At 38.8% G+C, this 18,715-nt stretch overlaps 1 protein-coding gene across 3 annotated transcripts in view; it reads right to left on the minus strand.

The window, feature by feature from the left end:
* Nucleotides 1–18,715, minus strand: part of CELF2 (CUGBP Elav-like family member 2) — a 374,712-nt gene that overhangs the window by 255,529 nt on the left and 100,468 nt on the right. The window lies entirely within an intron of this gene.

Below are 18,715 nucleotides of genomic sequence, written 5' to 3' on the forward strand. Positions count from 1 at the left end.
AGATGATACTTAAGTACATGCTTATTTAGGAGACGCTGAAAATTCAGCAAGACCTTAATTCTTTTTTCAGTCAAAGCCTTTCTTATATCACTGTCACACTAAAATGCATCTCAAAAAATGATTGTCTTTTCCTCTGGTGTTCTGTTAATTGAGTAACGTGCAAAACTCAAAAAACCACGAATTGACAAAAATTGCCAAGTAGTCAAAAAGGCCAGTAGGTTTCAAATACACTGAGCTGAAAATAGATCTTGACCCCAAAATTTGAATTCAAACTTTTGTAGACTTCTAGTTATGCCTGTGGTTGGTCTGAATGTCTTTTCCTACATTATATATAATACTGCCTTAAAATATACTGCTACAATATCCTGATGCAGTGCTGCTGCTTCTAATTCCTTAACAGAAGCTGGCATTTAAGGGCTTAATCTTTATGGTAAACCTGAGTCTAGGAATGAAGGCAAAGGGAGCAATCACCAGTATAAATATACTGACAGCGAGATCGTGCCTTTCTGATAGCAGCTGTAAACTTCTATTAAGGTCATAAATTGTTTGCAACAGAAATGATCCTTTTGTTCTACACTTCTCATTGAGCACTGTGAGACTCCGGGATTACTTTCTGTCGTTCTTACACAGTATTTGTCAAATGACCAAAAGACAAGTTTAAAACCAAACTTAGGCATAATCTACTTTTAATGATGTACCGAGAAAGAGCTGAATACAGGAGTTTGGGGGAACACAGATATCATGAAGGACTGCAAGTCAAGAGAAGACAGGTTTCAATTTGCTTCCCTTTACATCTGCAAAACATGGCTGGAATTCTAGTTGCTCTTGCAATAAAAAATAATAAATCATTTTAATGATTAGCAATTCAAACCAATTCCATGTTAAAATGTCACGCTCCAAGGTCAACCGAGACGGCGCAGCAGGTACTCCATGCTAAAAATATCTGAGCAGTCATAGAAGGCAGCCAGGAAAATACTCATCCAACATGACAAATCCCATTCCTCCTGCCCTAAATACTAAATCCATTACTACCATTTCAGGCATGGCCACCAAGCTCTCCAGATTCCTCCTTCTCCTTCACTCTTCACCTCCAAGTGACTTTTGCCCAGCATAACTCACCGTGATGCCTGGGCTGCTCCAGACCAGTCTCGTGCTGGTGGGACTTGATGTATGAGAGGAGGCAAATGCCAGAGTATGCTACAGAATATACAGCTGAAGGGGAAGTGTCAAACAGGCTGATAAACTGCTACAGTTTTCCAAAAATATGGCAAGGATCAGCATCTTAAGACACTACCAGCTGAGGGAACAAAGCTTTCTTTTCAAGCAGGAGTAGAATGGCTCATACAGAGCCCTTTGGTGGGAATCAATGGGCTTCTGTCGGGTGGCTCCGCGCAGTTGCAAGTTCTTGATCATTTCTGTTCTTAGAAAAAAAGAGAAGGAGCAGCAACAGGACATAAAGTGGAGTATTATGGAAGGACTCATCTACAGCCAAAGGAATAAATAAAAAAAAAAAAGAAAAAAAAAACCTGAAAATAAAATCCCGGAAGTGGGAACACAGACAAAAAGAACCTAAGCTTTCTACTGACACATAATGAAACATCTGACAGAAGAACATCTGCAGCGGGATCACAGCTGCTGAGGATGAGAGGGAATATGAGTTTTATTTTCAATTGTAAGATGCACTAAGCAGGAGTGCCTTTAAAATAATATGGCTAAAGGGAAGATTAAAACAGATGCACAGGGCTATCTGGCATCTTTCAAGATGAAAGTCCAGCTGTGAGGCTTAAATTCAATATTTAGCATGAAAAGTTTGTAAATTCATAGCTGATACGTATAGATGGCACAAATTAGACATAGTGGAAGTTTAATAGTTTAATTGCTCTGTAGTTACTGTAAACCCAAGTCTTCTACGTATGGCCTATGAGTTTGCTAAACTAATTATGTGATGTTGCAAACCCTTGAAAGGCCACAGGAATACCAGTAATTTACAGAGGCAAAAGGATCAAAATTTCTGTGGCAAACCAGCAACAGTAAGTAATTTATATCAGTGAAAAATACGCCGCCTTCTCTCTGCTTCTACCTCTGTTTATTCTTTGACAACTCCATTTGCTTACAGTATTTTAGAAATACTCATAAGCTCAAAATACAATAATATTTTTCTACACTAGGGCAATACTACGAGCCATGCAATGAACAACATTTTATGATAGAAAAATGGTGGACAAATATCCAGGAAAACAGCCCAAAAATCATGAGTGCGATCACAAGAGGAATTGAGAGCCTTGATTCATTTCCCCATTTCACCACACATCCCCATGTCAGATCTCATGGAAGCCAATTAACCTCTTGCTCACATCAGCATCTTTAAAATGGAAAAACCCAATAAACTCCAGAGCAGTGTGACAATGATACAGAAGATTAAAAACTGTATCAAACAGTGTGTTATTGTAGTCACACAAGCATTTAAAATACGTCTTCTCCTCACAAGAGGGGCTTGCAGCCTAAGTCTCAGTTATCTGCTGTTCTGTACAGTTATTTAGGCTCAAATCACATTTGTTTTGCATAGGTGTGAAAAGCTACTCTTTAATCTGATAGCATTTTACTGTTTTAGATGGCTAAATCCTGCCTTTGAAGTTGAGCAATTAGTCTAAGCTAGTCATCTAGGGTTTCCCTATTGTCAGAGAGGAGAGATTAGTTATACTAAAAGAGCATTACCATCTCTCGCCATTGACTTCAAAGGGATTAGATCCCTAACTTTTAGATACATATATTAGGAATGATGAATCCCACCTACACGCCTAAAGCTAAGGTGAGAAATCCCATATTTCTGTTTCAGCATTGCCAGCAAGCCAGCACGCTGTGACTGCTGTGCCCGTGCAGCCCAGATACCTGGAGCATGTCTGGCACTTCCAGATGGAGCTGTCACCTGCCTGCAGGACATCAACAGCAATCAAGCTGTAGCTGAGGCAAGACTATCAGGTCTGAAGCAGTTACGCCCATGAAAAGTTGGAAACAGAAAGGAAAACGGCCTCAGCTTCAGAACTGGTGCATGTGAAGGCTTTCCAGCATGCTTTGAGAAAGCAGAGAGTTGATTTAGGTGTCTCCTCCAAAAATATGCTGGAAAAATGAGCAACACATCACCTGCAACTCTTACATTGTTAGGGCTACGAAGATGACCAGAGGGATGGAGCACCTCTGCTATGAAGACAGGCTGAGAGAGTTAGGGTTGTTCAGCCTGGAGAAGAGAAGGCTCCAAGGAGATCTTGTAGTGACCTTCCAGTACCTGAAAGGGCTACAGGAAAGCAGGAGATGGGGAATTATTAGGAGTAATGGCTTTAAATTGGAAGAAGTTAAACATTAGAAAAAAATTCTTGAGTGCAAGCTGGTGAGACACTGGCACAGGTTGCCCAAGGAAGTTGTGGCTGCTCCACCCCTGGAATTGTTTAAGGCCAGGTTGGATGGTGCTTGGAGCAACCTCTCTAGGGAGGTGTCCCTGCTAATGGCAGAGGAATTGGAACTAGATGATCTTTAAGGTCCATTCCAGCCCAAACCATTCTGTGATCCTATGCTTCTATGAAATTGTGGAGCATGAGACCAGGTTCTGCAAGAACCAGAGTACTCTGGACCATTTCACTGGTTAATCTGAATTGCAAGAAATGGGTTGTAACTCAAAAAGTAGTATCTCATTAGGCTTTACCTCTGCTCTTCCTGAGGTTTTTTTTTTTTTTTTTTTTGTTTTTTTTTTTTTTTTTTTATCTAGAACAAATTATTGCATGTTTGTCTCTGCTTCCTCTGTTGATTTATTTTTTATTTATACAGCCTCTAAGATAGCTGTACATAGAAGACCAAATTTGTTCCCTAACTACAGCAATCTGACATATAAGATACTACTTTTATCAGGAGAGCAGTAACCACATGGTATAAGACTGACTTCCCTGTATTTGCTATTTTTATTATGCATGTACTTGGAGTTGGAGAAGTTTCTCTATGAAACACAAGACACAGAGACACAGTTCCTCACCAGTATGGATCATGACATAATTTCATGGAAAAACCGTATCTATCAGTTGTAGAGGCAGTTGCATATTGCAAATTCTTTTCAAGCTTCTGCAGAGAAGAGAAGCAACAAATTGTAGGTTGTCTTTTTTTAAGCAGTTTTTCTACCAGTCCAACATTTGCCCACATTTCCTTTTGTCTATTTTGGTAAATCTGTTAGATGTTATGCCTAGCTTTCCTGTCTGAGTCATGGGGGCAGCAATTACTTCCAAACCTACAGGTCAGTGTGAATAATGCAAGAGATCTTTTCCAGCTCCACTTTTTCACTTGGAAGCATCTAAGGAGCATCAAAAAATTAAATAGCAGATGCAGAAAACACAGAAGTGCAAAATGTACAAAATCCCGCAGAAGTAAAAAAAAAAAAAAAAAAAAAATGTATAAAATCCTGCAGATTAATATCTGGGCAGAGGGGGAAATAAAAAAGTTTTGTATTTAAAGCACACAGCAGGATTGGTACCCACTGCTTCTCTCTGTTAGAAAAGGCGTCCCCTGCCTCCTTCCCGCATTCAGCAGCGCTGGCTCAGTGCATCTCAGCATCTGGAAGAGAGAGGCACCAGAAGAAAGAAACCTCCCCTATTTATTTAAAAAATGTGCTCTGGTGCTTCTCTCTGCTTCAACAGGGAAGGGGAAAAAATTGCATCTTATGCAAGTCACAAGTTCTAACACACAAACACACATCAGTGTGTTTTTTAAAGACAATACATCACTGGAAACAGCTTACAACTGGCCAGATTTTGATTGCAGACATGGCTACTCTACAAAGCAAATAATGTATTTGGAAAGATCTACATGTCATAAGAACATCTGGCCTGCAACCAAAGGGAAGGAGGAGAAAACTGATCAAAAGAGCAAAGAGAAACAGAGGAGGCCATGGAGAACGAGATCTAAAAGACTGAGAGAAAAGAAGGGAGAGAACAAACACAGCTGGTTATAGAATAATTTATTTTCTGCTTTAATTTAAAGTCTATTTAAGGTACAAGTAGAACCTGCTCTGCCTAAACAGGAATATCTTTTTTTTAAACTTGTAGTAATGCCAAGATCATCACTCTTAGATGTTCCATGTGGAATATCAAAGACTTTGGGTCCTTATGAGCACAGTCTAAAGAAAGAGAACTTGCCCAATATATACAAATGTTTTATAAACTGTGTATCAACAGCTAAGAATGAACATGAATAATGTTAATAATTACAGATAAGAATTTAATAGCTAGTCATCCTCCCAAGTTAAAATTAGGAAAAAAAAAATTTAAAAATCATATTTAACAGTTCTATCAAGCCTGTTTTTAAGTGATCTGATGATTCTCTACACAGAAGTTTCGTTTCACACTTCCATGAAATGTATCCAACATTAGGGAATAAGATGGATATTTAAAAACAAGATATTACCAAAGAAAGTGATGTTCAACAGAAACTCATGTACAAGTGGAAATCAGGTAGGAGTTTAATTTCTTGAATCTTGTGTCTAGACGAGTAGACACATGCACCAAGAGAACCTTAGCAATGAACGTGAGGGGGTAAGTGGAGCTTACCCTACACTGTCCAGTGTGATGTGAATTTATTAGAACAACTCATGATCCATCAGATTGCCTGAAAAGGCAGGTAAAGTAGCATTACCCCATATGGAAGGGAAACAAACTGCAAGTTGTATAATTCAAATCACATGAAGTGATTTTCTGTTGTTTCATTAACTGGTAATTTTGAACAAAGGATTATTTACAGAATATGTATTTCCTTTTATATATGTTCTGAAGGGGTGGAAGTTGATCAATTTCTATACAGCTGCCATAAAAATAAAACTAATAACTACAAAATAATTATTATTTTTTTGTAAATAAATTAGTACAAACACTTGCTTAAGCAGCTTTTAGCCTCCCTGATCAATTTTACTGCATGATAGAAAAGAAGAAAAATCACCTCACTTTTTTAATACTTCAAACTCTCTACCTAACATTTGTTATCCAAAGGATACCCTTCCTTCCTCTCTTCCTCTTTTTGTCTTTAAAAATCTATTAGCATTGATTAAAAAGAAAGAACTGGGATATAAATCTTCAGGTGGATTTACTGCACAATACATTTTTCTCTGACCTTTCTTGTGTAATCTAACACTTGATGGTTTTGTGCAAAATGTTAAAAAATAGTGATTTTTTGCAATTCTAGTGCCCAAATTCACAGGACCAGTGTCATCGGGCCTGTGGTTCAGTTAGGATGTTGATTTGTGGAGAGGAAGAAATAAATCAGATCCTGTAAAAACACCCAGAAGATGGAGAGAGTTGAAAAACCATGACGAAAAACCTGGCCATAAAGAACTCTAAGGGGCTAAGGGGCTAAGGGGCTCCTTAAAACATCACAGTGCAAGTTTTTGAAAAGTATCAATCTCAAATTTGCTTTTATTATTATTTTTTTAATTTATTTTTTAATTTTACTTTTTGTTATTATTAATCATTATTATTTATTAATATTGCATACCTTTTTTTTTTTAACAGTGAGCTAAGCAAAACATTGCCTAAATCTTACTGAGGCAATGAAAGCAGCATGTGGAATAGGGAACTCCATTTGCAAATAGCTCTTTGCCATGGCAGGTACAGTGTTCCCACCAGTTTTAGTTTTAGTGGATGATGTAAGCACTAAGTTCCCACTATTTTCAGTGGATGATCAAAGCACCTAAGCCACAGAGGGATGAAGGCTCATGCGAAACTAAGCTATCTGATCAAGGTGTGATACCAGTTTGTGAACAAACTGGATCCTAATTTTGAGTCCTGAAGTTACTGCACTTCACCTGACAAAACTCTTTGGTTCCCTCAGACATGCTTTGGCCTGACTATTGCACTTTGCCCACCTTACAGAAGCTCAGGAGCATAATCACCTTTGGCTTCCAAATCAATTCCAATTCAACCCATCATGGATCTCCCTTTGACTAAGCAAGAAGCATAAATGAACCAGGGTCAACCTCAGCAGCTTAGTTAAGCGTAAACAACTGGATGAGAGGTCTCCATGCCTACTTTGTCCCCAAATCCTGTTCTAGAAGAATATTTAGGCAGAGAGTTCAGGCCTGGCAATGGTATTCCCTCTTGAAATGGGCTGTGCAGTGCTGCCCATGGTTCTTTCCAGCCCTGGTATGACAAAGATATTTGGGGACTACAGAGGTGCATGTGGGAGCTCCAAAGTGTCTTGAGATTATCCTGTGGAAAAAAAAACCAGAAAAACAAACAAAAAAACCCAGGTGCAAAGCAGAGACTCACTTTCAGACACCTTCCATGCCCCCAAAATGATAAATGCTCTTCATTCAAAGAAAAAAGTACAAGAGCAGCCATATTTCACCTACCCCCTTACTATAGCTAAAATACACCAGACCCCTCTGCAGCTAATTTGCCATAACCAGATACTCAGATGCCACTTGTCAAAACCAATTTCTTTCTCTCTAATGGTGGGTTTATCACAATCTTATCATGTTGCTAGTACCAAAGGCTCATGGAGCCCCAGTAGACTTTGTGAAATGAAATGGCAGAGGAGGGAAGAGGGTGCACAGGGAAATAAGTAATCTGCCTAAATTCCCCCCACTTCAGGGCTCACTAAGGTTAATGCTGTGGAGCTGCACAGAGATCTGGACTTTTCGGATATCTGTCTGTGTTGTTGGATCATTTGGTTTAACACGTGGTCTGTGCACAGAGCCCTGGGGGACCCCATCCCTGTTCAGCCAGACACAGCCCTTCAGTGCCAGCACTGTGTTCAATGCTAAAAAAAGAAAAGAAAAGAAAAAAAAAAAAAAAAAAAAAAAAATAAAAAAAAAAAAAAAAAAAAAAAATCCAAACCTGCACTCTGATCTTTACAAGTGCCAAGAAATCTGTTAAAGCCTTTACATATTGCAACATTAAATGCTTGGTAAATCGCCACATCATTTTGTGCTTTCAGTGTTCCCAAATCCACATCATTCGTCTCTTTTCTGCAAAGCCAAACCCTGCAAAACTTGCTGAATGCACTTAACTCCAAATTAACACCCTGTAAAAACAGTTCCTCTCTTCTTCTTATATGCTGTTATATGTAAAATCTACACCCAAAGTTAATTTCTTCCTGACCTTGTGCTGATTAATGCAAATTAAATTACATGCTAATTGCTCCAAATGGTTTGCATGCAGGCCAGGAAGCAGTTCTTTTTGCTGGTGGTAAAACACATTGGTGATTTTTTACACAATGGTTACATTAAGTCATTGTTAGGCTTGCAGCATCTCCAAAAATCAGATGTTTTTGTAGCACCTTTTAGGAAGCAAGAAAAAAAAATAACCTAAAAAAACATTATTAACTTCTGATCCAGTCTTGCAGAAACTTTACTTCTACCTCGTGGGAGGAATTTTATGGCTCGTTCAGAGCTCAAGCTCCAAGATGCATTTTACAAAACCTTGAGCCAGTTCTGTTAAACCTAATCCCCTTGTGCTTGTCAGCAGAGAACATAGGCACTTGATTTTGGACATCTGATTAAGGGGTAGGGGGAGAAGGGAGGGAAACAGGGAATGCTATTTTAGATAGATCCTACAATATTTTTGCAATTCAAGAGAGAACAAGGAATTATTTCAAAGAGTGACAGCAGGCAGAGCTCTTAGAAAGGGGCTGTGCTCCTGGATATCACCATTGTTTCAGCACCCAGTCTGAATCCCAGTCACCAGACCTGAGACATGATGGTTTGGCTGGGGCTCTGCTTGGTGCTTGGCATGGGGATAAGATGTAAGAGTGGGTGGTGCATAGCTCTTCCACAGTCCCTGGAGCAGCAGAGATTTCCAATACAAATAAATCTGGCATTTATAATGAGCAGTGGGGATAAAATGTGAATTACATCGTAAGAGAAGTAGGGGAAAAAAAGAACTCCAAACGTGGTGTTCTCCAAGAGTTTCTTTCTTTCCAGGCTCTGCTTCAGTGAACAGTCACACTCCCCTCTGTAATTTAGCTTAGAGTAGGTAAACAAGATTATGCCCATTTTATAGAAGTGGCAACACAGAAAAGTTAAGTGAATTGCTCAAATTTACACATGCACCACAAGACAGATTTGAAAACAGAATCTGCTGAGAGAAGAGCAAGGCACTCAGGTATTACTCCCCCCTGAACACGCCAGTCCAGAGAGCATTTAAGTCCTTTCTGCCTCGTTCACAGGCAATAGATGCCCAGACCATAAAGGCACACACCAGCTACTCTACATGCTGCCAGCCACATAAAATATCTTTACCCTGACAACAAAACATGCAACTTGGTAGCAAACAGTCCAATTTCTGCAATACCAAAGGTTATAAACATTAAACCATAGAAAGGACTAGACAGGTTAAAGACACACACTGTGGTCATCTCTATTCTAGCAATCCAAAAACTGATAAGATGAACTGATAAAAAGATGACACACACACACACATATATATATAAATATATATGGCAACCCTTAACTGACCTCATGTATAAGAAATGTTCAGTTGTTTGTCTTTTTTATAATATTTTCCATTATTGTTCCACTCCTAATTGATGCTATTTCTCCCTTCCTCCCCTAAAACCGATGTCCCCTTTTGGCCTGATTTTGGTAGCAGACCTCCTTTCTTTGATATTCTTGATTTTGACTTCTACTACAAGCTGAGGCTGCCAAAATCCCAGCCCCCCTGCACTACAGATAGTACAATTCACTCAATTTTAGCCCCAAGTTCAAAGCCAATGTTTAGGAAACTTAACAACCGATACCTGAGCGAGTAAATCTCCTCAATTCACAGACGAAAGTGTGACCACCACCAACACGAGCTCTGCTCCACAACACTGACCCTAAGGGGCCTGTGCTGTTGAGTAATAAAAGTATTCCCTCTCCAAGGTCTCTCCTGAGCAGAGGCTGTCGTGTCACACTCTGTTAAATTATGTGTGATGGGTCTGTCGTTAGGATTACTCTGTAGAAGAGACAGCTTGGAGGCTGCCAGATTCATTAAACATCTTCAGTGGGACTTCATGGGGGCCTTTCACTTACCCTGAACAAACAACAAACACACCCTTTGTGCACAAGAACAAAGGGAGTTTTTGCACTTTTGTTTGATGTCAGTCACAACTGGAGATTAAAGCTTCTGCTCCGTGGATTTCAAAGTTGTCTCCCCCCCTTCCAAAGCTGCTCCTCTTGCTGTCTGCTAGGCACTTCAAAAAGGTTTACAGCTAAAAAACCCCAAACAAAACAATATTAATAACAATCAGCCTCAGAAACACTACGTATTTTTGGCATTTGTATGCATTTTACTGCTAGATATGACTGAGGGAGTGAAGTGCAGGAGTAACATATGCAGGAACTGTGTTTTTTTTAAAACACTTTGCATCAGGGACTGGAAAACTGGATCTGTGAATAGGATTTTCTGTGTTAAGATTGAAGCATGGTAGGCTCTGAGCCACTGAAAAAAAAGATGTAGCCCAACTAAATCTGGATTTGGGGAAGAAGAGTTTCTGTTTTCCTAGAAGAGGATGCAAATGGGGGAGTTTGTATTACGCCTCCACAAGAATTAAGTCATGACTTTCCTCCAGTCTCCATGCTCTGATGTGAGGGGTGGTTATTCACTGGCAGATATTTCAGATTGCTTGGGTTTGGATGCCTTTTCTGAAATCTGCAGGATATGCCAGTGAACATCTATCTTCCAGAAGAGGCATTTAAAACTAAGCAGGATGATATCCAGAAGAAGGCTGGATCTCTTGTCATCTCGGACAATCCAAAACACATAACCATGTAACAGGGCACCCTAGAAAAAGTTCACTTCCCTCAGATGTCACCTCAGGATATCTAAAAGCAAACAAGGTGAACTGCTTTAAAAGCTGCAAAAATAAGAACAAATAATGCCCATTTCAGGGAAGAAAAAAAGTGAACAACAGGAAACCAAAAGGTGTGCTTGAAATATTGCAAGGAGGACTCAAAATTAATGCTTTCTCCCCTCTGATTTGTATGGTCTAATTATTTTAAGTCTCATCTGTGAGGTGAAGGTCAGCAGCCACTGTTCTCAGAACAGCCTGACTAACTACATGTAGCAGTTTGATCCAGCCCAACTCTTCCCAACCTGTGAAGAGAGGTTTTTATTTTGCTAGATTGTCTTTCTCTACACCTCCAATGCAGAATCAATTAGATAACAGAATATAAACTCAACAAAGGGTCACATTCTTCCACCTAAATCCTTCAGGGCTGTCAAAGGATGGATGGGACCACCCTGAGTATAAGAGCATTCTCCTTCGCACATCAAGACAGCAGAACAAGAAAGTGAGAAGGAACCACAGGAGTGACTAAGTGATGGAAAATGCTTTTCAAAGCAAAGAACTAAAGCGTTTCTACAGTTTACCTGATTTATAAACCCAAGTGATTTGGGGATGATGGGGTATAGCATGTGATTTGGGCATGGGTTTTGGTTACCAGTTCTTCGAGTGGTCCATCTAATAGCACCCAATTCTCTTATTTAAAGCATCTAGGTTTTATGATGATGGTATATTAGAAACAGAATGCTAAACATATTTCAATTTTTTTGTGCTTGACCAGTTATGGAGGAGTTTGTAACTTTAACATTTATTCAGAGGCCTACCTTGGCACACCTGCTTAGTATGAAAGGATCTAATTATTGTGAGCAGAACTAAATATGATTAAATCTCAACTGTGTGTCAGCATACTCTCCTTCAGACATAAATTATGCAGAAAGTCTCACCAAAAGTTATGTGCTGATGTGGCTTGGTAGTGCAGTGCTTTAATGTACAGCAGCTCTGTCATTAATATTAGGTTTGCTTTAAATAATGAAACAAAAATTAAAATATTTCCAGAGTACACTAACTGTAAAGATACAAAGTCATACTGTGGGGAAGAAAGCAAGTTGTGTAGGTCACAGCATCTTCATAAGCACCTAAACAAGCAGCCAGGGGATGTGCTCAAGGGGTTTCTATCCCACAGGAGCTTTAGGAAAACTGTCTGAGGGGAGAAAAATACCATTCCATGGTACAAGTAGTACAGTCCTCACTGTGTTCTTACCCTGTAATAATGCCCTTCTCTTTCTCTCTCAACTAAATAGTATTAATTGAAAAGGAATAAAGGATTTTTGTAATATTTAAAGTACACTTGACTTGTGTAGACTGTGATTGTCATTTGACCTCCATGAAGTCCTTCCTGCCTGGTTGTACGTTTTAACTAGTTTGAAGATCTGTTTGATGACTTACTTCTTCTGTGTAGTTTAATATTAGAGTTAGTCATGTAAAAGTTGATTGTTACAATCTGAGGCAATGTTACAATATTCAGATCACTCATGCACTGCAGATTTCCTACTGTACCAAAACATCCTCATCTCCATTTTTCCAGTTCATAAAGCTACACCAGGAGGGAGACAGGGAAAGATTCTACCTGCTAATGATACCACTTCCCCAGAGAAGCTCTGACAGGAATGGCACTAGCAAATATGCCTAAACCCAAGTTTCCCACTGATGGCAACCCAGGGAAGACAGATGGGAAGTGTAAGAAAGATATGAGAACATATATCAACATATAGCAACTAGGGAGATCTGGTAGGAAGAAAGAAAACACTCTGAGAACCCACCATTTAGATGCTTGCTGGCGTGGAAGTACAGTGGTGCCAGTAGAGACATTTTGCAAGAAGTTTTCCAAGACCACATCTGATTTCTCTCATGAGCTTCGCCAGCTCTCATTGCTTCTGTGCCACTAAACTGCCAACCCAGAACACTCAATACTCACACAAAACAGATGAAAGCTGGCACCTGAAACCCAACTTCTGTGTGTCACCAGTGCTTGGGTAGCCTTCAAAGCTGGCCAGGTTACTGTCCCCCTGGGCTGAAATGCCTACAGCTAGAGGGCATCCAGTGGCTTTCTGCTTTATTAACTCTTGGGGCTGGAAAGAAAAATTTGCTGAGTTTAAATGTTTGCATGAAGGCAGAGTGCTAGGAAATATGTAGACAGTAGCACAGCAAGTCCAGTTCTTGGCTCCTGTGACAGGCAGAATAAAAGACATCTTTTCCAGAGCCTGAAAATCATACATCATGAATCTGCTGGAGAAGTCAAAAGGTTCTGGCCTCAAGAAAAGGGTTATCTAACATTTTAGAATAGTAAAAAAGCTGTTCCATATTCTGCCAAGCACAGTTCGACTTCACTTCTCTGCAAAGTTCTTTGAAGCCCTTGAACTCTACTTTCTGAAACAGAAACAGAGTAGGAAAACACACGTTCAAAACAGATTATGATATTCAGCTGCTCCTCAGAAATTCTCTATGCAGCACCAGTAGATCAAATTATTTTCATTATATCATTTGGTCACAAAGAATAGTGACATAATTAGGTAGCTAAATAGCAACAGTTTCCTTCTGGTAAATTTGCTGTAGCTAATTTTGTTAATAAGACAGGTAATTGTTTTACGCTCATTCAATATGTTAAGTTTACCTAATACTAAAACCAATCAGAACCTTTAAATTAATTGTTGTTGTATTTCTAAAGGAATCAATGTCATTATTAATCATAAAAGGAGTGCCGAGTCAGAGGATGATAAATCTCCTTTGGGCTTATTTGACTTTCATATTTATGGTTTGGATAAGGTTATTATGAAGGAATTTTCAAGAAATGACTGAGGAGGAAAGAGAGGAGAGCAAGTGAGGAAATACCGTGCTCAAATGCTGTGCTTCTATTGACTTCAGCAGCACGTATGCAACCTGATTTCTTTAAGCTGTGAAGACACAAGCATTGCAAAAGTATTCAAAATAAAGCAAACTACTCAGACTGCCAGGCTACAGAGCCCTAAGATATGTAATTTCCAAACTAATATATCTGAGAGTGGATTTACAAGAAAACAGGAGAGAAGATGATCTGGGGCATAGAACTGATGGGATTTTGCATGCCTGGCACCGGTGGTTTTGCTTTTAAAGAATTAGAAAAAAAAACCCCAAACATTTGCTCAGACTACAGTTGTCTTTGTTGCATTTCTTGCCTCACTGCAAAAAAAAAACCCTTACAATACAGCAGCTATTTTAGCTACACTTCTACAACTCAATATATGGTAATGCAGTGAAACGTCCTAGATAAATGTGTCCAATTTTCACAAAGCCAGTGTTGCCTGCATCACTTTTTACATGCTTTGACAGGATAAGGTCAATGCCCATTGGCTGTGCAAGGAATGGAGGATGTCACCAGTGTTGCTATTGTCATAGTAACGTTCCAACTCAGCTTTGGCAGGTGGCAGTCCCTGGTCACCCTGCCCAGTAGCTGCACACTCACATGCTCCCCATTAACTCTGAGTACCCAAAGACAGGACCAACAGTTTAGTGATGTATTTTACTTCTGTCTCGAAAGGGGAAGCACACTGGATGTTGTGCTGTGATGTTGGCAATCTGAGTACTTTTCACAGAATGTTATCATGCCTTCTGCTGAAGGGGATTTTAATAAAATCTCAAAGCCAAACAACCTTGAATGGGGATAGGATTTCTGCCGCTGTCTCCCTCTGGTTACTCCCAAACTTCGAGTGAGTGCAGATAATTTTCTTCTGTATCCACCTGCCTGAACAGCATCCCCACAGAAACAAACCAACAAACCCCATACACCCCTTTAACAGGGTCCTTTATAACTGCCCGTTGTGAAACACCAAAGAAATGTTTTTTGAACATAGATAACGGAACACATTTCACTGCTAAGACACTCCAAATGTGAATGATTAAAACAGAAATAACTTCAATATGAGTTTTACAAAGACATTCTTTGTCTTTTCTTGTATCTTCTAAGAGACAAACCTATCAAAGGAAAATGTTATGATAATGTATTACCATGCTGAGTTAATTGTCAATTGCAAGTTACTTAAGTGTACTTTAATGATATGTTTAAAGCCTTTTTTTCAACCCTAATAGCTATTAATGGTAGGAAGAGAAAATGAAACCAATTTTCCCTAACTTAAAGTGGAGCTCTGTTAAGCATAAGTGAACAAAATTCTAAATATAACAAATCCTTTTGGTATTTCAGCTAATGGGAACCCACACTGTCCATATTTCAGTCTCGCTACAGACTACTTTCCAGGCAGCACTTATGTAAGATCACACAGTACTGAGTGTGTCAGTGGTAGAAACACTGGAGTCAGTTCTTCAAATGGTTCTGAAATAATTCCAAAAGACCGAGACGGCTGAACTGAAGGAAGAATGACATTCCCAAAGGATTAATTCAGCATGAAAAACCAAGGAGATGTTGAAACTGGTTTTCAAGGATTCCTGTCTCCAGAGAACAGTGTTTTGTAGATACTTGACCCTAAGGACACGAAGCCAAATATAGATTTAAAATTCCTAATAGCATTCAAAACATCCACAGTTAAGCTCAAGAAAATATTTTGGTGTGACAGAAATTCCATTCTCAAATAATTTCCATTTACTACATGCTTCAATACATATCTGCTCCCTTCCCATCCAAATGAGTGGGTTTTGCCAGTCCAGTCATTTAAAAGAATATAACAATCTCAATTTATCCTTTGTCCCTCAAGTCAACCAATATGACCAATTTGAGGCAGAAAAATCATTAACCTATAAGGTACCTTTTGTTCTGGGGATGCCGTGAGAGTGAACAACTAATTGCACAGTGTTTGTAGATTATTCTAGAGAAGACTTTCTTTCTGAACTCATAAATCCAAATAAATAAGATTGAAGCTTTCATGCACAGATGACAGCATGACATCTTCCACACTCTCCTATCCTGATCTTTTAGACCTGGTAATTTTATTAAGGTATTTAACCATCAAGCAATTTCATAACAAAATGCACATAGAAAATTGTTTGCTATGTGAAAATCAGCCACTGTCAGTCATGAGAGGTTCAGTGATTTTCCTTTACATGACCAAAAAAAAAAAAAAAAAAGTGTAATTTCATTACTCATTTGCTTCTTGCATTAGCACTTCTGAAACAGGACTATGAAACCTAATTCCTTCCTATTCCATTTTCATTAAGAAAAAAAATTGCAAGTCATCTCTACCTTGGGAGCAACGTACTCATTAGAAAAAGCTGTTTCACTCAATCATGAGGTTCCAATATGCTTAAATTAAGCTACTCCTAAATCTTACAACTATATACTTCAGCAAAGTCACTAGAAAGAGGGAGGCTTTTAATGCCAGAGATGCTGCAGTGTTAAATCTCCTTTGTGACTATTTTGCTGTGCAGAATCCCAGAAGTGGGATACAAACCTGCCAAATGTCAACACCTGTTCTTGTTTATGGATTTTTAAAGCTAATTTTTTTTTTGCTTCTAAGACATTTAAAAGCAACCTTCATATAGCATTAGATAAGCTTTAGAACCAAATGTCTCTACATCTACACATCTGAAAGGACATATGTTGAGTTGTTTGTTGCCACCCTCTAAATAAACAACAGAAATAGAAACCTTTGGTAGCATCCCTATTATTTTCAAAAAAATCTTCCAAAAAAGAAGGTACATTATCCTGAATTTGAACAATCCTACCATGTACACATATAGAGGTACGTGCTGGAGGCAACAAAACCTGGATGAAACAGGAAATAATGAATATGATTTCTAGAAGTAGGGACATAGCCGTGTGGGGTTTTGTTGGTTTTTTTTTTCTGTGAATAAGGCTTTTGTGCTGACTACTCTTCACAGGTAAAAGAAAAAAATATTCCTGGTATATTATTCCCACTACTGACGAATAAAGGAGATAGCCTGACCAGCATTAGCTCCTAAATTGCTCTCCACTTTGTAAGGGAGGTATTGAGTGAAAATTTTAAACTCAGGTGTTCATGTTAAAAATCTGATAGTTCTGTTAACCAGGCTTTCAAGGTCAATTTGGACTCTCAATGGGGTGAGGATGGAAAAAAAAAAAAAAAAATTAAAAACTCAACTGCCCCTTCCTGTGGGAGCCTTTAGTAAAAGGAGAATTATAGAATCTCAAGAGAAAGCAGCATTCCCACTCACTAGAGTTGTTATTTTTAAGCCTTTGCCAAGGAACTGCAGATTTTCACTCGCGGAGTGAAAGAACAGAAGAGAGGAAGGAGGAAATTTTATGCTATGTAAACAAATACTCTACCTGAAGGGGAATTAAAAAAAAAAAAAAAAAGCACCAAAACTACAGTCAAATATTTACACTTGTGAAGATTCAGGCAAAACATCAAATCAAGCTGTACTCTTAAGAGCCCTGTTCCCTTCCTCTCTGTTCTTCTTTGTATCCTCCTCTCTGTGCTCTTCCACTGCTCCTGTCTGCACTGAGAGCTGCAGCTGCAAAGAAAGATCATCCACAAAGCTCCACCTCAAAGAAAGATCATCACAAAGCTCCAGAGTTGGAGCTGGTAGCTGGGGACCCAGGGACCACCCCTGTGGAAGGGGCTACACCAGCCATGCTGAATCCCCTGTGAAATCCATTTCTGTTCCTAAACAGATCCAAATTTTGGGGGGATTGCATGTCTTTTCTTCCTGTGTGTATGTCTTACAAAGTGATGTATGTATTTGGGAAGCACCATAGTTCCTTTAGAGTAAATCTTTTGTAAGAGCAGACTGGTTTTTTTCATTGAATCTTGTTTTGTGGGAAAAATTAATTCCCAAATCTTTGCAGGTACATCAATTGCATTTCAAATAGACATTTATGACAGAAAAGGTCTGGAAAGATGATGCCCAGAATACTACAGTCTTCCTAAGCTCATTCTCTATAGTGTCTCTATAGTGCACCTGTAATCACAACACCACAAATACTTTCCTGCCCGAGTCTGTCTCTACTGTCTAACTTCATAGTAACCCCCTCTCAGCTGGGGAAAAAGATGAAGCAAACAACATTATTATTTTTTTACTCAAAGGCACTTAAATCAATAGCTCATGATAAAAGTATCAAACAATTCTTGACAGAGGGTTATACTCCACTTTACCAAATCAGCAGCTTTATTTTCAAATTGCCAAAAGAATTTTCTCTGGATATGTTTTGGGGAAATAAAAGAGTAAGCAAGTATTTTCAGTTGTTTTCCAGCACATACTATGACTGTTAAAAACATCACCAAATAATTAAAACTCTCAAAAGAATATATTTAGAAGACTGTGGCATAAGAAGATGACATCTTACAAGAAGTGATTTCTCTGTATATTCAGCTAATTGATAGTTTCCATACCACCAAGTCTGTGTATTTTAATCTGAAACAAAAAACTAATTTCATAATAAGCAGCTAGGGCTAGAAATGAGTTTCAGCGGGTCACACTTAATCCCTTTTCATCTCTGACCAAATCAATCACTTGCTTCAAAAAATACTTAATTACCAAAACAAAACAATTAGCAATATCAAACAAAGCATTTTCGTTCCACACTGTCCCTCTGGTTCATCATCATTCATCCGTCTGCCTCGCAGTTTTTCAGATGCTCTGACCGTCCACTCCTGTTAAAGATCAATGAAAGCAACAATCACTCAGAAGATCTGAAAAATCAGGCCCAATTGGGCAGCCCTAATTAGTGGATACTTCTGAAATACTGGATGTTTCAAAAGAGTTTCATGGGAGCCATGTGCTGCACAGTTGCCACACTTAAAAAATAATTCATTTATTTTTTTAACTTTTATTTTGCAGCAAAGGAGAAACAACATCTTTATCTGCACTAGAGAAAGTTTGGGATGAGATGCCTGCCAGAGTGCAGCTACGGAGATAAAAGTGGCAGACGTACACCCATCTATTTTTTTGGTGATTCAAT

This window comes from Heliangelus exortis, chromosome 1, assembly GCF_036169615.1.
Source record: "Heliangelus exortis chromosome 1, bHelExo1.hap1, whole genome shotgun sequence".
NCBI lineage: Eukaryota > Metazoa > Chordata > Aves > Apodiformes > Trochilidae > Heliangelus > Heliangelus exortis.